We start from the raw sequence: 18,429 nt of genomic DNA on the forward strand, positions 1-18,429 counted from the left end.
GCCAGCTTTAGTTTGTCAGTGCAGTAAGTAATGTAGCAGATTGAAAGGTAAACATCAGAGTATCTTTTTGCAGCTCAGCAGACAACAGTGCAGTGGTGAATTGTGTCTGTTGAGTGTTGATTTCACGCTACGTTGTTATCTAGTTGGTGAGATGCAATGCTGGAAAGTAAATAAAGTCCATCTTTTGCTCTCCGTGACAACAAGCTTATAGCTAAATAGCTAACCATGTAGCTACTTTCATTGATTGTCAGCTGAGTGGAAGCTAATGTGTAAACATGTATTCACCAAACTGTTTTGTTCAGGATTCACAGTTTGGTACCCCCTTCAACCGAACAATTCCAGTCGTTGCATTTATAAAATGTAATATTTAAAAGTCTGGTTTTCCACCGTTGAAAGTTTCCCCTGAACTTGTATAGCAGAATACGGTGTAACACCGCTGCCACTGTTTATCTCTTGTCTCGGCAGGTGTAAATGCTTCTTGTTTTACAATCTGCCAATAATTGACTGGCAGTATTAAAATAGTCAGCATTTGAATAAAACTAAACAGTAATGATGTTTATTTAGCTATTTGTTTTATTTGAATTTATTCTTTATTTAAATGGTCAGCAACTGACTGATATTGAACATACAGTACTGATGTTTTTTAAGCTATTTATTGTATTTTTATTTATTCTTTATTTTCTCAGTGTTCATTTCTAGAATTGGTTGGCAATGTATAATAATAATGTCAAATATTCTTTGATAAAAATATTTAAGAAAGCAGCCTTCTGAGTACCTTTGCATAGTCATATCAGTGCAAAATCAGTGAACAATCCACATAGAAAAGGTCTGTTTTAATTCCAGCTCAAAAATTAACTATATCGGCCACCATATCGGTAATCGGTGAAATTCCCCCCCTCTAAAATCGGTATCGGTCTCAAAAATCCCATATCGGTCAGGCTCTAGTTATGGGGACCTGTTTCTGTTAGCTGGGGAAATGCCTCATCCTTCCTTAAAGGTGGAGTAAGCGATTCCTGAGAAAGACTGTTGATATTTGAACTCAACAGCCAAACAAACACACCCCTCCCTTCAGTGCTCCTTCAGAAGCTCTGTCCCCCAAATTCATCCATGCACAATAGTTTTGTGTGGATCAGCCCGATCCACTTTGTTTATTTTCCCATTTACAGAGCCAGGGCTGTGTACAACCACAGGATTTTGTTTCAGCGTGCACAGAGTGGACAGCTAGTGGACATTGAAGAGATATTCGCGGAATTTGACAAAAAGTGTATTGGATTAAAATGATTTAATCCACCATTAATGCACTGTTCCTATTTCAGCTTCTCCACACTCCATCACTGAACTGCTTTCTGTTTACTAACTTGTGTCACCTTCCCAATAACCTCAACAGCTGTATTATGTATTATATTGCTTATACTTGAGTTTCTCAGTAGCTGAATTTCTATCCGGAAGTTAGGAGACAAAACACGGAAGCGCGGGGCACTGAAAAGAGCGGGCTGAATAAAGTGAATACGGCAATGTTGTTGATTAATTCCATCTGCGTAGCTAGGGAGCTGATTGAGATACACCAAGTGATTCATCCAAATTCTCGGGACTCTTATTTTGAAATGTCCTTTTAGTTGTCGTCAGCTTCACTGTTACCTTTGTCATCCTCATGGCCAAGTGAAGTTCAAGATCTTCATCAGACTGTTCTCTCACGTTGACTTAAGATCTTCAGCAGGTAAATGCTCTAACTGAATGTATGAATGTGTTAACGTGTGAACTCAGTGTGATACATATTTGGCAGGTGATCGTATCATCGAGTTTGAATTTACTCAGAACATGTATTGCATTAAGCTGTAGCAAACTTTCATTAGTCAAATCAACAGGATCAACGCGAACAATAACTAAAAGTGAAATGTCATTGTTTCAAGGTAAAAAAAAAAAATGTAACTTACTGCTTTACATGATGTTTTCTGAAGACATTTAGAGTTAATCCTATTTGATCTGTAGGCTTCTGTTGATAACGCAAAGATGTCAGCATTTGTTCTTATTATAATGTCAGAAAGAATCTTAAAGTTTTTGCCTTATTTGAAGGAGATCCAATATGATTTAACTGTGTTTTTTCTCAGTAATAACAATAACTGTAGAAAAGGCGGTAACTAGATATATAATGGCAAATCTTTGAAAGGGTGTAATTGTTGGCATTAAAATTACACTCCTGGTATAGAATATAAAAGATTTTAACGTACCTAGAATAATATTAACGTTCAAAGATAATAATTAACACAATAAAGTCACACGTTTATCTGTGCAAATAGAACGTTAGTAGAGAACAGTAAAGTTGATCTATCCCTTGGAGTAGAGAATTGCATAATAAAAAAAATTCCCCTCCCATTTCAAAACTGATATCGAATGAATAGAAGTTAAATGCATTGGACAATATTCAAGCCATCTTTAGCTCGTGTCTATCTAAGACTGGTCCCTAAAATTACGTGTTTTTGCACTTTGACAACAGTGCTGTTATTGTATAATGTTAAAGAAAGACATACTGCTTTTTGATTTAACATGTTATCCACAGGATGATGTGACCAGTGCCACAATGAAAATGTTATTCCCATTGTGATACTAGCCTTATTGTTAAAGATATGAGTTAGTAGCAGGTTTCCCTGTGGAGAGCAGGGGCCGTATGCATAAAGCCACTAGGAGTAAAATTTTAGTCTTAAGTGTGTCAAAATTCTAATTTTACTCTTATTCCTAGACTTAAGAATAAGTGTGATTTCATAAAGGTTCATAAGTGTTAAGACTTGGTCTCAGCTCCTGAATTGTTCAAAAGTGCTGGAGAGGTATCCTAACCTAGTTAAGTGTAGCACAATGACTGTGTTCCGTGGCGACAACACACTGTACAACAGAAAGAATGTTTTGGACTTATGAGAGTGGAATTTAAGCAAATGTGTTTCATAGTTGAGCGAAATGAAATCCATCAATATAACTTTTTAATTACGGCACTTTTTTTTTTTTTTCATTTAATTAATACATTGTTGTGAATTTAAGCTTTTGAAAAAATGTTATGGGCTACATGCCTAAACTTTCAGAGGGCTGCAGCAACTAATTAATAAAAATGAAATATTACTTAAATTATAAAAATCAATAATGAAAATAATCAACAATGAATTAAATTATGATTAGTTTAATATCTTTGTACTAGCACTGCGACCTCCAGCACTTTACAGTAGTGAAAAATGTGTTTCTATGGGACAAAAAGATATATGAAAAATGGTACAGAGCTGCAAAACGTTGAATAAGCTCATCATTTTGTGTGGGGTGTCAGGTGCTTTGACAGATTCCTTCTGCAGTTTAATGTGCTTGAGAGATGTTTAACCCCAAGCTCATAACTTAAATTTTACTGATTTATTTTTATTTGTAACATTATAAACTCAAAGTAATGCAAGTATCCATTTCCTTTTTGCAAAACAACTTGTACAAAACATCAAGCGAGTAATTATTACTTAAAATAGGTAAAATAAAAATAGGCTTACTTCATGGAGTGTGCACCAGTGCTGCTCGATCAAATGGAGTGCTACGTTAAAATATTGATGATATGGTGAGCGTAAAATTTACCACTAAATTGAACCGTGTTTAACTGAAATCTTACTTGTAGCTGTAATTGGATTATAACAGTTTGTTTTATCAGTTCATTTTATGATTTAAATTTTTAAATCATTTTATGATTTAAAACTGTGGATACATTTTGTTTTGATAATGTGAAAAGCATATGCAATTTATATTGCAGGATTTAGCATTTTTATTTTTCGTAGCATTTAGTTTGCACATTGTTTAAGGACAACATTTGGCAAGATGTTAAATAATGTTTTGAAATACAGGAAATTAAATTTGGCTTTCACATTTAAAGAATTAATCAACAGAAAAGAACCTATTATCAAAATATTGTTTGTTTTATTAAATTATGAATGAATGAATTAACAAACGAACGAATGGTATAATACCAGCTGGGACATATTACCCTTGCAGGCTCTCTATCGGATGTTTCTGTGTTTTAGGGTGGCCATTTTGGGTCGACATCTTTGTAGTCCTTATTTTAGAACACTTAAGTGTCACCTCAGTCAGCACTTAAGAATCAGTCTTGGACTTTGCTGAAAGTTGCTTTTAGCATCTTAATAAAAAATTCCTCCTCTTACACAAGTCCTAGTCTTTGCCACAGAAGGGCCACAAAGAGTTTTATCTTGCCACTAGGAGTTCTCCAAAGACTTCCTTGTTAAAAGGTTTTGCTTAAAACCTATTCACAAAACTCCTAAAAGCAAGTTTTACTAAGGAAATCTTGATGTAAGTGTAAGGTGGAGTTGACCTCATGCTATGGATGATGTCAGGTTGTATGGCCGCACTTTAAGATGCCCAAATTGATTGATATAGGCAGGGAAGCTCAATTTGTCAGCAAATTGATGTGTGCGTGTGTGTGTGCGAGGTCGACCGATAGTGGATTTTACCGATATGATAACTAAATTGGGCAGTACCTGCCGATAACCGATAGTTTTTAAAACTGATACTGAATGAAAAAAATAACACTCAAAGTAAAATAGTGCTGAACTGTATTACAAAAATAAACAGTACTGACTGGACCATGAAAATGTGTTGTACTTTTTTAAATGAAATAAATATATAAATATTAATATACAGTACTGTGCAAAAGTCATAGGCACATAAGATGTTTCCCAAAAACATTTGTCTTAAGCTGGTTATTTAGATCTGCTTCTTTAGTGTGTCAATAGGAAATATACATTTTATACTCCCAAACATTCCTTTTGCAAATAGAATAGAATAGAAGAACAGGGAGCTCTGCAGCAGATGGCATTGCCCTCACAGAGCCCCCCACTGAACATCGGGTCAGTCTGGGATTACACGAAGAGACAGAAGTAATTGAGACAGCCTAAATAAATAAAAGAACTATGGTGAATTCTCCAAGAAGCTTGGAACATCCAATCTGCCAACAACCAAGAAAAACTGTGTCCAGGTGTAAGTAGGAGAATTGGTGCTGTTTTGATGGCAAAAGTTTTCACACCAAATATTGATTTGGCTCTTTCTTTGTATGACGTTAATTGATTAATGAAAACTATTTATGTCTTTTTTTTTTTAAGAAATCCTCACTTGGAAAGTTTTTCACAAGTGCCTAAAACTTTGCACAGTACTGTATATGAACTAATATTTGAATTTTAAAGTCAGCTGATTTTTAAATTGACTTTGTTTCCTTAGTCCACAAGAGAGCACAATAAATACATAAACCATACAGCACAGTTATATTATTGCATAAAGTTTCTATCCTGGCTGTTAAAAAAGAGCATTTCATTTTCAACTAATATGCATAAAATAAATAAAATGTTTTAGTCGGTCCTTATTCTCAAATGTTAAGTCAAAGTAAAATGAGGGGGGAAAACGCTTCAATAGACAGTTTACATGGTGTTCCACTTGCACTGATTCCTACTACTCAAGACTCAAGCTTCGTAATAACAGCGAAATACCACATTGTTTTTTATTCAGTACATGTAGAGTACTGTATGTAGAGTAGCAATATTCACAGATAGCGGTGGTATTCGTCTGAACTCTGTGCTGAAGGGTCTCAGACTATGAGCCCAGGCCAGGGGCTGTTCAATCAGATGGAACACATCAGAATGGAACCGATCTCGAGACACACATTTCCAAGTTGAACATCTTTCCTGACAAAGCATTTAAACAACTCAGCTTATAAGAGAGCAAGACGCAACGGCCAAAGACCTCCACGAACTGTAGGCTGTTCACACTGAATGCTTTTGCAACCATCCATTTGTTTTGCTATGTAAACGCACGTTAGACGAACGTCTTTGTTTCCCTTTGTTTTTGTTTATTCAGTGTCATGCAGGAGGGTTTTTTTTTTTTTTTTAGATGTCTAATTAAAAAGAACTTTAAAAGCATATTGAGACACCTGCTTTGTTAAACTGGATTTGTTGCGCTTTTTTAGTGGAAGAATGTGATCGATCTGAAGTCATCGTATTACAGTGAGGATGAATTGAAATCGGATGTATTTCTGATTTGTTTATACATTTGTCTCAGCTGCATGAAGATATTTGCTTTCTCACGTCACTAGCAATATGCAACTTAACTGGCTAACGAATGCATAAACATGACCAGCTGGATAAACTAATGCAAATAGATGGTAACAGTCATGACATTTAAACATTGTGGTTGGACTTGCGTGTATTTTTTTTGTCACATTGTTCTAACCGCTTGAGGTTAGCTTTAATGTTAGTGTCCTCTCAGCCTTGTCAGCAAACATACTACTGTTCTCTACTAATGCAGCATCTAGTCAGCAAATTAATTACTTTATAATGATATGACAACGTGTACTGTATATATATATATATATATATATGTATGTATGTATGTGTGTGTGTGTGTGTGTGTGTATGTATGTATATATATGTATATGTGTTTTCATTATTGATGTTTTAAATCTGCATGTTAAGTGTTCCGCTCCATGCAGAGTGTAGTCTCACGTGTCAAAACAAACACCACAAGGCATCAGTGATACTGTATAACGACAGCGGACACTTCCCAGCTGCTCCAGCACCAGATGCAACTGGGAAAAACTATCTCTGTGGATTTTTGCCAATAACCAATAGTTCCAGAAATCTGATATCGGTGCCGATTAATCTGCAAAACTGATATATCGGTCGACCTCTATTCACTTTAGCCAACTTTGTCTAGATTCCAGCTCTGCAGACACTGTTCAATCTCTCAAGCAACTTCATCTTCAGGTCCCCATGTGTTGGCTGCTTTTATTTTCAATAATAATAAAAAAATATAGCTGCAAGCAGCAATTATGGGGCCAAGCACCAACATGGCAACCACCGCACAACACTAAACACAACTCAAAGATCTCACAGAGCAAGCACAGTTCACATTGCCCCTGGATGGATTTGAGCCCACACTTTCCATTCCACAGCTCAGTGTGCTATCCACTGCACCACACAGCTCAGTGACAAAGGGATGTACCAAGCTTAGGTAATAGCATCTCGGAATACTTTTCTGAGATGTGGGTTGGCGCTGTTTTGGTGGCACGAGGGGGAACTACACAATATTAGGCAAGTGGTTTTAATGTTGTGGCTGATTGGTGTGTGTGTGTGTATTTTAATTGTATATTGTCATTTTTTTTTAGAGTGGTGTATTCTACTGCGGTATGTGGTCTTCTTGTAAAAGCATGGATCTTTTAAAACAAAAAAACAGATTCGCCTACATATGATCATTATAATAATAGTATATAACAGTTTTTATTTTTTTTTAACCACACTTTTACAATAATTTTGCTGTATATCTATATGTAATGTTTTATTTTACTTGTTAATTACATGTGTCCATGATGTATTAAATAGCACATAGTGTAGTCTGCTCACTTTATTAATATAAAAAAGTAATTAAAATATGTTTTAATAAATAAAAATAAAAAAAGAGTGTGGCCCTTGAGGCTAAAAGGATCCTGCTTTCCGGCCCCCCAGCTTTCCAAAGTTGAGTACACCTGATATAGAGCATTGCAACTGAGCCAAGTATTTCGGACTAGTTCATAGTTTAAAGTCCAGCGTTACACACCAAATCTTAATATTTCTGGTTAATATTGGGATTTTGGTTGCACACTAAACTGCTTTTGGGATTTTATTCATTTTGGACTCTTGTAGCCTCAGTGTCTGTGCCTGTCATGGTAAGAAATGTTTCATCATAATATAAATCGTTTTAAAAAAACAACTGTCCGCCGATTAATCGGTTATCTACCTTTTCCGCCACCATGGATATCGATTTGGCAAAATCCACTATCGGTCAACCTCTACTGAAAATACATTGTGTAGGCTCTATGAAAGATACATATAAACAATATATCATTCAATGATGGCTAGAGTAAAAAATCTTTGTCCTTTTGATAATGATTTGGCACTGCAGAATTTTGGTATATGCAAAAAAATAAGAAAATAATTATGAATTTTAGAACGCACCATGTCGTACGCTAGACGTGTCCGTTGTGCAACCCCCTTAAATTTACCCTGGCGTGCACACTTTACCAAAGTTGTTGAAAAATATGTTTGAAAAGACAAAACTATTGTGCAACGAGCAGCCCTATTTATATCTGAAAAAAAATCCAGATATATATTGATAATCATCAGGAAAATCTTCAGATTATCGATGCGTGAAAAAGGTGTCGATCCCATGCCTAATATGATGTTGGTTCTCAGCCTGCTGCCAAAACAGTACTCCTGAAGGTGTCCTTTGGTATCTGGCACCAAGACATTAGCAGCAGACCCTTCAAGTTCTGTAAGTTACGAGGTGGAGCTGCCGTGGATCGGACTTGTTGGTCTAGCACATCCCACAGATGCTCAATCAGGGTTAAACCTTAAACTCTTAATGTTCCTCCAACCATTCCCGAACAATGTGTGCAGGGTGGCAGGGTGCATTTCCCTGATGGCAATGGCCTCTTTCAGCAGGATATACCACTGCCATGAAAGGCCTGGTCTGCAACGATGTTTAGGTAGGTGGCACGTGTCAAATTAACATCCACATGATGTTAGTAGCCAGACCCAGGATTTCCCAGCAGAACATTGCCCAGATCATCACACTCCCTCCACCGGCTTTTCGTCTTCCCACCGTGCATCCTGGTTCCATCACTTCCCCAGGTAAACGCAACACACGTACATGGCCGTCCACGTGATGTAAAAGAAAACGGGACTTATCGGACCAGGCAACCTTCTTCCACTGCTCCAAGGACCAGTTTCGATGTTTGCTTGCCAATTGTAGGCGCTTTCAACGGTGGACAGGGGTCGTCATGGGCACTCTGTCTGGTCTGCGGCTACGCGGCCCCATACGTAGAAGGGTACGATGCACTGTGTATTGTGACACATTCCTCCAGTAACCATTAAAATGTTCTGTGACTTATGCCACAGAAGACCTTCGGATGGTTCAGACCAGACGGGATAGCCTTTGTTGCCCTCGCGCATCGATGAGCCTTGGGCACGCCCAAAACCCTATTGCTGGTTTGTGGTTTGTCCCTACCTGGACCACTGTCAGTAGGTACTTGCCGGTTTGTGGTTTGTCCCTCCCTGGACCACTGTCAGTAGGTACTCGCCACTGATGACCGGGAGCACCCCACAAGCCTTGCCATTTCAGCGATGCTCTGACCCAGTCTACTGGCCATAACAATTTCACCCTTGTGAATTAGGGCTGAAACGTTTAGTCGACATTATCGACAATAAAAAAATTGTCAACATGAATTTCCATTGTTGATTAGTCGTTTGACTCCTATTCAAGCTCATTTAATGTAACATGAGATCATATGAAACTAATGATGGCGTGCGAGAGCAGCACTGCAGCTCGTGCCTGATTGAGGAGAGGAAGAAAACAGCTCGCAGTCCACACGCACTCCAAACTTTCCAAATAGACAAAAGGTGATGTAGATCACAAAGTATGGGGGAATTATAATGCAAAATGTCATGTAAATAAACTAGCAGTTCTCTGTGTGGTCAGAGCCTCTTATGAGTCACGTGAATTGACCGGGGAAGAGATTTAATCTTCTCCTGGCTGATGCGCTTTGGTGCGGGAATGCTTGTCCCTCGCACGTGTTTGCTGCAGCTAGATTATAATGTGATGGCTCGCGACGTAATGAATCATAATATAAGTCACTGTTTGTATCTTATTGCGAAGATCTTCCGGTAAGATCCTATACCAATGTTGTTTTTTTGCATAATCAGTTTAGAATATCTTTACCTCATTGTGTGGAACTAATTGGGAGTACACTTACATGTAAAGAAACACAAACCTCTAACTACACATTATTTCAATTTATACCATGGTCTGCTCGAATACTCAGTTCTGATTGACTGGAATGTGAGCAGTTCAGACCATTGAATGCACAGGTAGTTCCGGTCAGTTGTAATCACCATTTGATATTAATGCTCTTTTTGTTACCATAACAACATAACATTACAGAGTGAGCTATAGCAGTTAAACATTTCCGAACCACTTTCATCAGCATAGCTAATATAATGGAATTCAGCTTGTTTTGCACAGAGGGTGAGAGAAGGAAATAAGGACCTATTAAATGCATCTTTTGCTGTCTGGCAAGGCGATGCAAGATTATTTAAACTGTAATGTGTTGCGTGTTATGTTGCTGTGCTGAAGTGCCACCTATAGCCACAAGAGGCCCCACAACGCTCACACATCTCTGACTCAAACACTGAAGGAGAAGCACTGTTTGTTTACACAATGTAGGCAGGATTTTGCGGTGAAGTGCTACCGTGCAAGGACAAATTGCGGTTTCATTCTTAATTCAGTCAATCGTGCAGCCTTGATGAATAACCTACCGATATCTCAGAGGTCAAAATCTGCATGTTCCAGAGTATTTTGAATAGTTTTCCCCTTATAATATAGTAAGTGCTACTTTTACTGTCACTGCCATGCTTGTAATGTCAGGTTTTTCCACGTTAATGTGACAATGAATAAAAATTAGTGCTAACCCCTCTACGTTCTGTGGATATTATTATTTCTGGATAGTTTTGACTAAGTGTGTGGTCACACTGCTTTTCTCTGTATCGGAGTTGTAGATCTAACAACCCTTAAAATTAACCGTTATTTTTTGTTCTTCCAGTTTTGTTTTTTTTGCGCTGCAAAAAATCTATGACAGCTGTAACTAATCAATTCTGGCAAGTGACCGTAGTATAAGCAGGATAATAGACGGCTATATGTGTGTTAAACTATTTTAAATGCACTCTGCAGAGGTTCTTCTCCTCCACGTCGTACATTTTCAAATAGTTTAACGCACACCTAGCCGTGGATTTATTCCTTACATAAATGTGTAGTCTATTAAGAAAAACCTTTAACTAGTCTACTGGATAATGTATAGCAGCAAAATTAACAAATTCCTGTATAAGCCATCAGTAGAAAATAAGCCAGTTTTCTTTGCAAAAGTTTTAACTTATTTGGACTTTAAAGGATTCAGATCTCTTTTTTTTTATTTATTTATTTTTTATTTTATTTAGTTGTAAGATATCAATCCCCTTTTCACACAGTTATTTTTTTTGAACCCAATCAACTTAAATATTGTTTTAATTTGTAAACAAATAATAATAATTATTATTATTATTATTGACTTTTAGGATTTTAAATACAACAGTAATATGTTTCAGTCATGCACCTTTAACTTGAAAATCCTAAGGCTTTTATTTTGACAATTGGAATACTCCAGGAAGTCCTGTAAGTAGGATACTTCACAGTAGTTTAATTAGCTTCTAATTCTAATTCTGGTAAAATGCTCCCCTGGTGCCATTAAAAATGCATATTATAAGTGAACCGAACTATTGAGGATCTACATCTGAGATGATGTTCGTGAGTAGCGCTTGCATGTTCATATAATAGCAGCGAGCTGAGGGCTGAAAATAGCTGATGACACCAGCCTGCGCGTGCTTTGTATGTGTGTCAACAGAGCAGCGCCATTCACTAATGCGATGCGTATGCATACTATATGTTTACTTATTATACTTCCTTTTGCAATTCACAAAGCTATAGTATGTCTTTAAGTAGCTTTGAATAAAATGCACGAGTCTTATGAACTATTTTAATGGTGCTTTTATGGTTCTTTTATGTCAGTGTTGGAGCTTGACAGTAATGAGTATGACTAATACACAGTATTGGATTTGGATCGGGCTCATCGGACCGATACCCGATCTGTCTAAAAACGTAAGTATCGTGCCGATACCGATCCAGGTGCATCCCTACAAATTACACTTGTATATTCAAGATACATTCTCTGAAAGCAAGTCTAAATATCTAATATGTTGCTTCAAGTAAATGTATCTTGTTTTAAGGATTTTTAGATCATTTTAAATGGAAAACAAGACAAAAACACTTGATAAGATTTTTTATATAATATACACACACACATACACCGATCAGCCACAACATTAAAACCACCTGCCTAATATTGTGTAGGTCCAAAACAGCGCCAGCCCGCATCCCAGAATAGTATTCTGAGATGCTAATCCTCTCACCACAATTGTACAGAGCAGTTATCTGAGTTACCGTAGGCTTTGTCCGTTCGAACCAGTCTGGCCATTCTCTGTTGACGTTTCTCATCAACAAGGCATTTCCATCCGACTGTTGTGTATGAAAATCCCAGGAGATCAGCAGTTACAGAAATACTCAAACCAGCTCATCTGGCACCAACAATCATGCCACGGTCCAAATCACTGAGATCACATTTTTCCACATTTTGATGGTTGATGTGAACATTAACTGAAGCTCACTGCACTGCTGCTACATGATTGGCTTATTAGATAAGCACATGGATGTTTGTTGGTATTTCTGTAATTGCTGATGTCCTGGGATTGTCAAACACAACAGTCTCTAGAATTTACTCAGAATGGTGCCAAAAACAAAAAACTTCCAGTGAGTGGCAGTTCTGTGGACGGAAATGCCTTGTTGATGATAGATGTCAACAGAGAATGGCCAGACTGGTTTGAACTTTCAAAGTCTACGGTAACCGCTCTGTACAATTGTGGTGAGAAGAATAGCATCTCGAATGCTGTTCTGAGATGCGGGTTAGCACAGTTTTAGCGGCACAAAGAGGAGCTACACAATATTAGGGAGGGGGTTTTAATGTTGTGGCTGATTGGTGCACACACACTAGAGGTCGACCGATATATTGTTTTTGCCGATTAATCGGCACAGATAACATATTTCTGGAACTGTCGTTTATCGGCAAAAATCCACACAAAGTTTTTCCCCATTGTGTCCGGTGCTGGAGCTGCTGGGAAGGATCCGCTGTCATTATACAGTACGAGAGCGGCCTCTAGAGGCGAAATAAAAACTATCACTTCACTGATGCCTTGTGGTGTTTGTTTTGAGACGTGAGACTACACCCTGCATGGAGCGGAACACTTAAGATGCGGATTTAAAACAGAATCAGCTTTATTGCCAAGTATGCTTACACATACAAGGAATTTGTCTTGGTGACAGGAGCTTCCAGTGTACAATGATACAAAAACAGCAGCAAGACATAGATAATAATAAAAAATAAAACTAATTATACACATACGTACAGACACACATACATACATACACTTGGGTAGTGCAATTTTTTTTTTTTTTTTTAAACTGACTGGAAAAAGATTACTAAACAGGACAAACAAACAAAAACAACAAAAGAACTGAGGAGCTCCACACTGAGGCAGCCATCCGCGGCACCATCATGATGATCAGTGTATGTATACAGTACACTGCAGTACACATTATGATGATATGACAAAGTAATTAATTTGTTGACTAGATGCTGCATTAGTGGAGAACAGTAGTATGTTTGTCGACAAGGCTGGAAGGACGCTAACATTTAAAGCCAACCTCAAGCGGTTAGAACAATGTGACAAAAATACCCACATGTCCTACCCAAATGTTTAAATGTCACGATTGTTACCATCTGTTACCATCTATTTGCATTAATTTATATCCAGCTGGTCATGTTTATGCATTTGTTAGCCAGCTAAGTTGCATATTTAAAGGTAGTTATGTGAGAAAGCAAATTAATGTCTTCATGCAGCCGAGAGGAACATATAAAAAAAACGCATCCGATTTCACACAAAAAATGTATCCTTACTGTAATACGATGACTTCAGATCGATCACATTCTTGCACTAAAAAAAGCTAGACACAGCACAACAAATACAGTTTAACAGAAAGCAGGTGTCTCAATATACTTTTAAAGTTCTTTTTAATTAGACACATCTAAAAAAAAAAGCAGTGCTCCTGCACGAGACGCTGAATAAACAAAAACAAAGGGAAACAAAGACGTTCATTTAGCGCACGTTTACATAGGAAAAACAAATGGATGGTTGCAAAAGTGTTCTGTGTGAACAGCCCCTTAATGTTGGTGGAGGTCTTTGGCCGTTGTGTCTTGCTCTCTTATAAACATTTCTCAGATTAAGCAATGAGTTGTTTAAATGCTTTGTCAGGAATGATGTTTGTAACAGTTCAATGGAAGGAGGTCACTGGGACAGGAAGGTTCAGGTCTCAGGTGAGCTTTTAATCACAAACATAGGGGTAACACAGTCACAACTGGCACAGTAACTTCTTGTTTATATGCCGCTCTCCTCAAGCTCACTGGAATTAGAAACAGGTGTTAGACATAATTTAGCTCAGATGTAAGCGCCCTTACCGCTTTCTCTCTCTCTGGACGGGCGCTTGACCATGCCCCCGCTGCCACATACCCCCACCTCCCGACTCAGGCCGGGGAGCCATCCGGCCTGTCTACCACTTTCCCCCCCCCCCATTTCTGGAAAGGAAGTCGGCGACAGCCATCTGCGCCCCCGGTCTGTGGACCACCTTGAATTTAAAGGGCTGGAGAGCCAGATACCAACGGGTGATCCGTGTGTTGGTATTCTTCATGCGGTGGAGCCATTGGAGTGGGGCATGGTCCGAGCACAGGGTGAAGGCCCACCCCAGCAGGTAGTAGCGGAGGGTGTAGACCGTCCACTTGATGGCCAGACACTCCTTCTCCGCAGTGCTGTACTTGGTCTCCCTCAAGGAGAGCTTGCGGCTGATGTACAGCACCGGGCGCTCCTCCCCCTCCACCACCTGTGAGAGTATGGCCCCCAGTCCTCTGTCTGAAGCGTCCGTCTGTAATAGGAAAGGGAGAGAGAAATTAGGTGCATGCAAAAGCGGCCCCCCTGCAAAGTGCGGCTTTAATTTGTGTGAATGCCTGTTGGCACTGCTCCGTCCACTGGACCGTGTCTGGAGCCCCCTTTATAGTGAGATCAGTCAGCGGGCTGGTGACGTCCGTATAATTAGGCACAAACCTCCTGTAATAGCCAGCCAGCCCCAGGAATTGTCTCACCCCCTTTTTGGTCTTGGGTCGCAGGCAGGTCGCAATCACTGCGGTCTTGTCAATTTGGGGACGCACCTGCCCATGACCCAAGTGGAACCCCAGATACCATACCTCCACCCGCCCAATTGCGCACTTCTTGGGGTTTGCCGTGAGGCCCGCCCGCTGCAGCGATCTCAGGAACGCCCTCAGATGCTGTATGTGCCGCTGCCAGTCATTACTGTAAATTATACTGTCGTCTAGATAGACCGCATTTGGCTTACGCCGCTGCCTGAGGATTCGGTCCATGAGACGCTGAAACGTAGCCGGGGCCCCAAACAAACCGAATGGAAGCGTCACAAATTGGTGCAATCCAACGACGTGGAGAAGGCTGGTTTTTTCATGGGAATTTAGTGTCAAGGGGATCTGCCAATAACCCTTTGTCAAATCCAATGTCGAATAAAATCGAGCAGTACCTAACCGAACGAGCAACACATCAACGCTGGGCATCGGGTACGCATTAAATTTAGACACCGCATTGACTTTCCTATAATCCACACAGAACCGTACAGACCTGTCGCTCTTAGACACTAGAACAACTGGGCTGGACCAATCGCTGTGGGATTCCTCTATTAACCCCATATCAAGCATCGCATCCAATTCTCAAGCATCGTAGCCAACATCACAGGGACCGTTCTCCCCAAGCTCACTGGAATTAGAGACAGGTGTTAGACATAATTTAGATCAGGTGTAAGCGCCCTTACCTCTTTCTCTCTCTCTCCGCATGGGCGCTCGGCCACGAAATTAACAGCAAGATACTGTTTTTGACAGCTACAGTATACAGCTGCAGTTTAGCAGCATATTGCTGTTAAATTACATACTGTCTACTGTTGTTTAAATTAACAGCTATGTTCCCAGCATGCACCACGGCATGAAGAATTTACTTTGATTTTTTACTATTTGCTGGTATATTCTGACATTGTTTTTGTTGTAGTCTAAGTTACTTGTATTTTAATGTTCAGCTTTTACTTTTTTACATAAGTATGTTTGTTAATTGTCACCATTGTTGCATTTTATGTGCCGAGAGTAGATATCCGTGTGTGTCTTGTTAACAACTCCTATGCTGTTATGCTGTAAATTAATCAAAAACATCAAACAGTTTGCTGATACCATTTTGCTGAAATAATCTTTACTGTTTTTGCTTTTATGTTTTTATGTGTAATGCATCACTATTGCCACATATAGTGCCATTTGCAAGGTAGGATCAGATATTCAGTCTGACTTTAGGTTTTGTCTTCCAAGTAGCACAAGTGCAACAACTTGTGTTTTACTTAAACACAAATTGACTGGCTGGAAGTACATAATATAATAATAAAGAAGGTCCAAGGTGCCAGTTCAAAAGAACACTAATCACCATAATGGTGACTTCAAACAAAACACAACTATTGATAACAAAACAACAACACTAATTAAACTAAGACTTCTATTAAGTCTGAATAAAAACTTTTGTACATGTTTTTTTTGTTTTGTTTTTAATTGTTGTATCTCCAATGCATTGCCAAAGCATACATACTTATCCAAGCGCAAAGGCTTATGGGTATTTCATGGGTATATACTGTTATTTTACTGTGTACAGGTTGTTGTTGTTTTTTCATAAAAAATACAGTGTTCAATCCTGGTAAAATTGTACATTTAATATGTACATTGCTTCAAAGGTTGATTTTATTTATTTTTAGTGTACAGCTGTACTGAATAAAAAACAATGTGGTATTTTGCTGTTATTATGAAGCTTGAGTCTGGAGTAGTAGGAATCAGTGCAAGTGTAACACCATGTGAACTATCTATTGAAGCGTTTTCCCCCCTCATTTTACTTTTGACTTAATATTTGAGAATCTGGACAGACTAAAACTTTTTATTTATTTTATGCACATTAGTTGAAAATGAAATTAATTTTCTATTTTTAACAGCCAGTATAGGAATGTTCTATGCAATAATATAACGGTGCTGAATGGTTTATGTATTTATTGCGCCCTCTTGTGGACTAAAGAAACAACGTCAATTTAAAAATCAGCTGACTTCAAAATTCTAATATTATTTCATGTATATTAATATTTATATATTTCATTTAAAAAAGTACAATACATTTTCATGGTTCAGTCAGTACTGTTTATTTTTGTAATAAAGTTCAGCACTATTTAACTGTTATTTTTTTCATTCAGGATCAATTCAAAAAACTATCGGTTGATTAATTGTTTATCGGCAGATACTGCCCAACTTAATTATCGGTATCTGTAAAATGTATTATCGGTCGACCTCTAGAAGGGAGTAAAGATGAAAGCGCTCATGATCGCTCAAACAGTCTTTCGCTGATTGTCACGACTCGCGTTACATCATGTATACTCACATTTGTATTTGCTTTTTTATATTGTTTAATTTGTTTTTATACCCGTTTGCAGTATCTTTATCCTCTCGTGCTCACTGTGTTGCAAGTCAGAATTTTTACCTTAATGACTCTTGAAAATGGGCAACTTAATATTCATGCACATGTAATTCATACGCATTTTTTTTTTTTTTAAAACATACCAGCATATTAATCTGAAATTTCAGCATTTTTGAAAGTCTGAATTTGCGAATGCTTCGAATTGCCAAGAACTACAGGCTGCACTGTATGCTTCAAGGGCTGAGAAAGAGCTTATTCTTTAGAGTAGCAGTGTATGTGTGATTCCCTACGTGCTGCAAAAAAGATCGGCCCTGAATCTAGGCACGATCGGCTGATCACGTTCACGGATTTAAGACGTAAATTGGCCGATTTAGATCGGTGGCTGATTAATTTATGGACCCCTAAAAATATAAAAGTCTTGATTTAAAGTTGTTGATTGCAAGTTTAGAAACAATATTTTAATTTTATTCAGATAATTGCAAATAGGCTATACAAGTATGAAAAGAAACCAAATTATGTCCAAGAGCTCATCTGGTACTCAAAAGAAAATGCCACAGGTGCTCCAAAAAGGGGGCTAGTTACATGAAAAAAATGGTGGAAACATAAAGCCACATCCAGGCACTCGTGGATTTTCAGTATTAAAAGCCTTTATTATAGGGGCTACATTTTAAAAAAGCACCAACTCGTATCGGCCCAAACAGGCCTTCATCAGGGTGTCACAAAATGGAGAAACAGGAAGTGACTTAATAGTCTCACCATAATACTCTACTACAGCCACCTCTAGAGGCCTGAAATTATTTAACACCAGTAATCAAAAACAAATTAAACACTTAGACATATTAACATTGCGATATAAAGAAGACAGTATACAAAGAGAGTAATGGACTGAACTTGTTAATATTGAGGTCTGATTTCTATGGTAATGTTAAAACTGTGCCTGATTCTATGTTTGTTTGTTTGTTTTTTTTATACATTACTCTCTTTGTATACTGTTTTCTTTATATTGCAATGTTAGTATGTCTAAATGTTTAATTTGTTTTTGATTATCGGTGTTAAATAATTTCAGATCTCTAATGGCTAGCACCTGCATTATGGTGAGGCTAATGAAGTTACTTACTGCTTCTCAATTTTGTGA

The 18,429-nt window shown here is 38.2% G+C and overlaps 1 protein-coding gene across 2 annotated transcripts in view; it reads left to right on the plus strand.

Moving 5' to 3' along the window:
- Window positions 1-1,585: 1,585 nt before the first annotated feature.
- slc11a2 (solute carrier family 11 member 2) overlaps window positions 1,586-18,429 on the plus strand; it is a 212,569-nt gene continuing 195,725 nt past the window's right edge. Inside the window, exon 1 of one of the 2 annotated variants that reach the window (XM_051672313.1) lies at window positions 1,586-1,717. The gene's annotated coding sequence lies outside the window, so the exon portion shown is untranslated. The remainder of the gene's footprint in view (window positions 1,718-18,429) is intronic. The other variant, XM_051672310.1, reaches the window with a different exon arrangement.

This window comes from Myxocyprinus asiaticus, chromosome 35 (assembly GCF_019703515.2).
Source record: "Myxocyprinus asiaticus isolate MX2 ecotype Aquarium Trade chromosome 35, UBuf_Myxa_2, whole genome shotgun sequence".
In the NCBI taxonomy this organism is placed as follows: Eukaryota; Metazoa; Chordata; class Actinopteri; order Cypriniformes; family Catostomidae; genus Myxocyprinus; species Myxocyprinus asiaticus.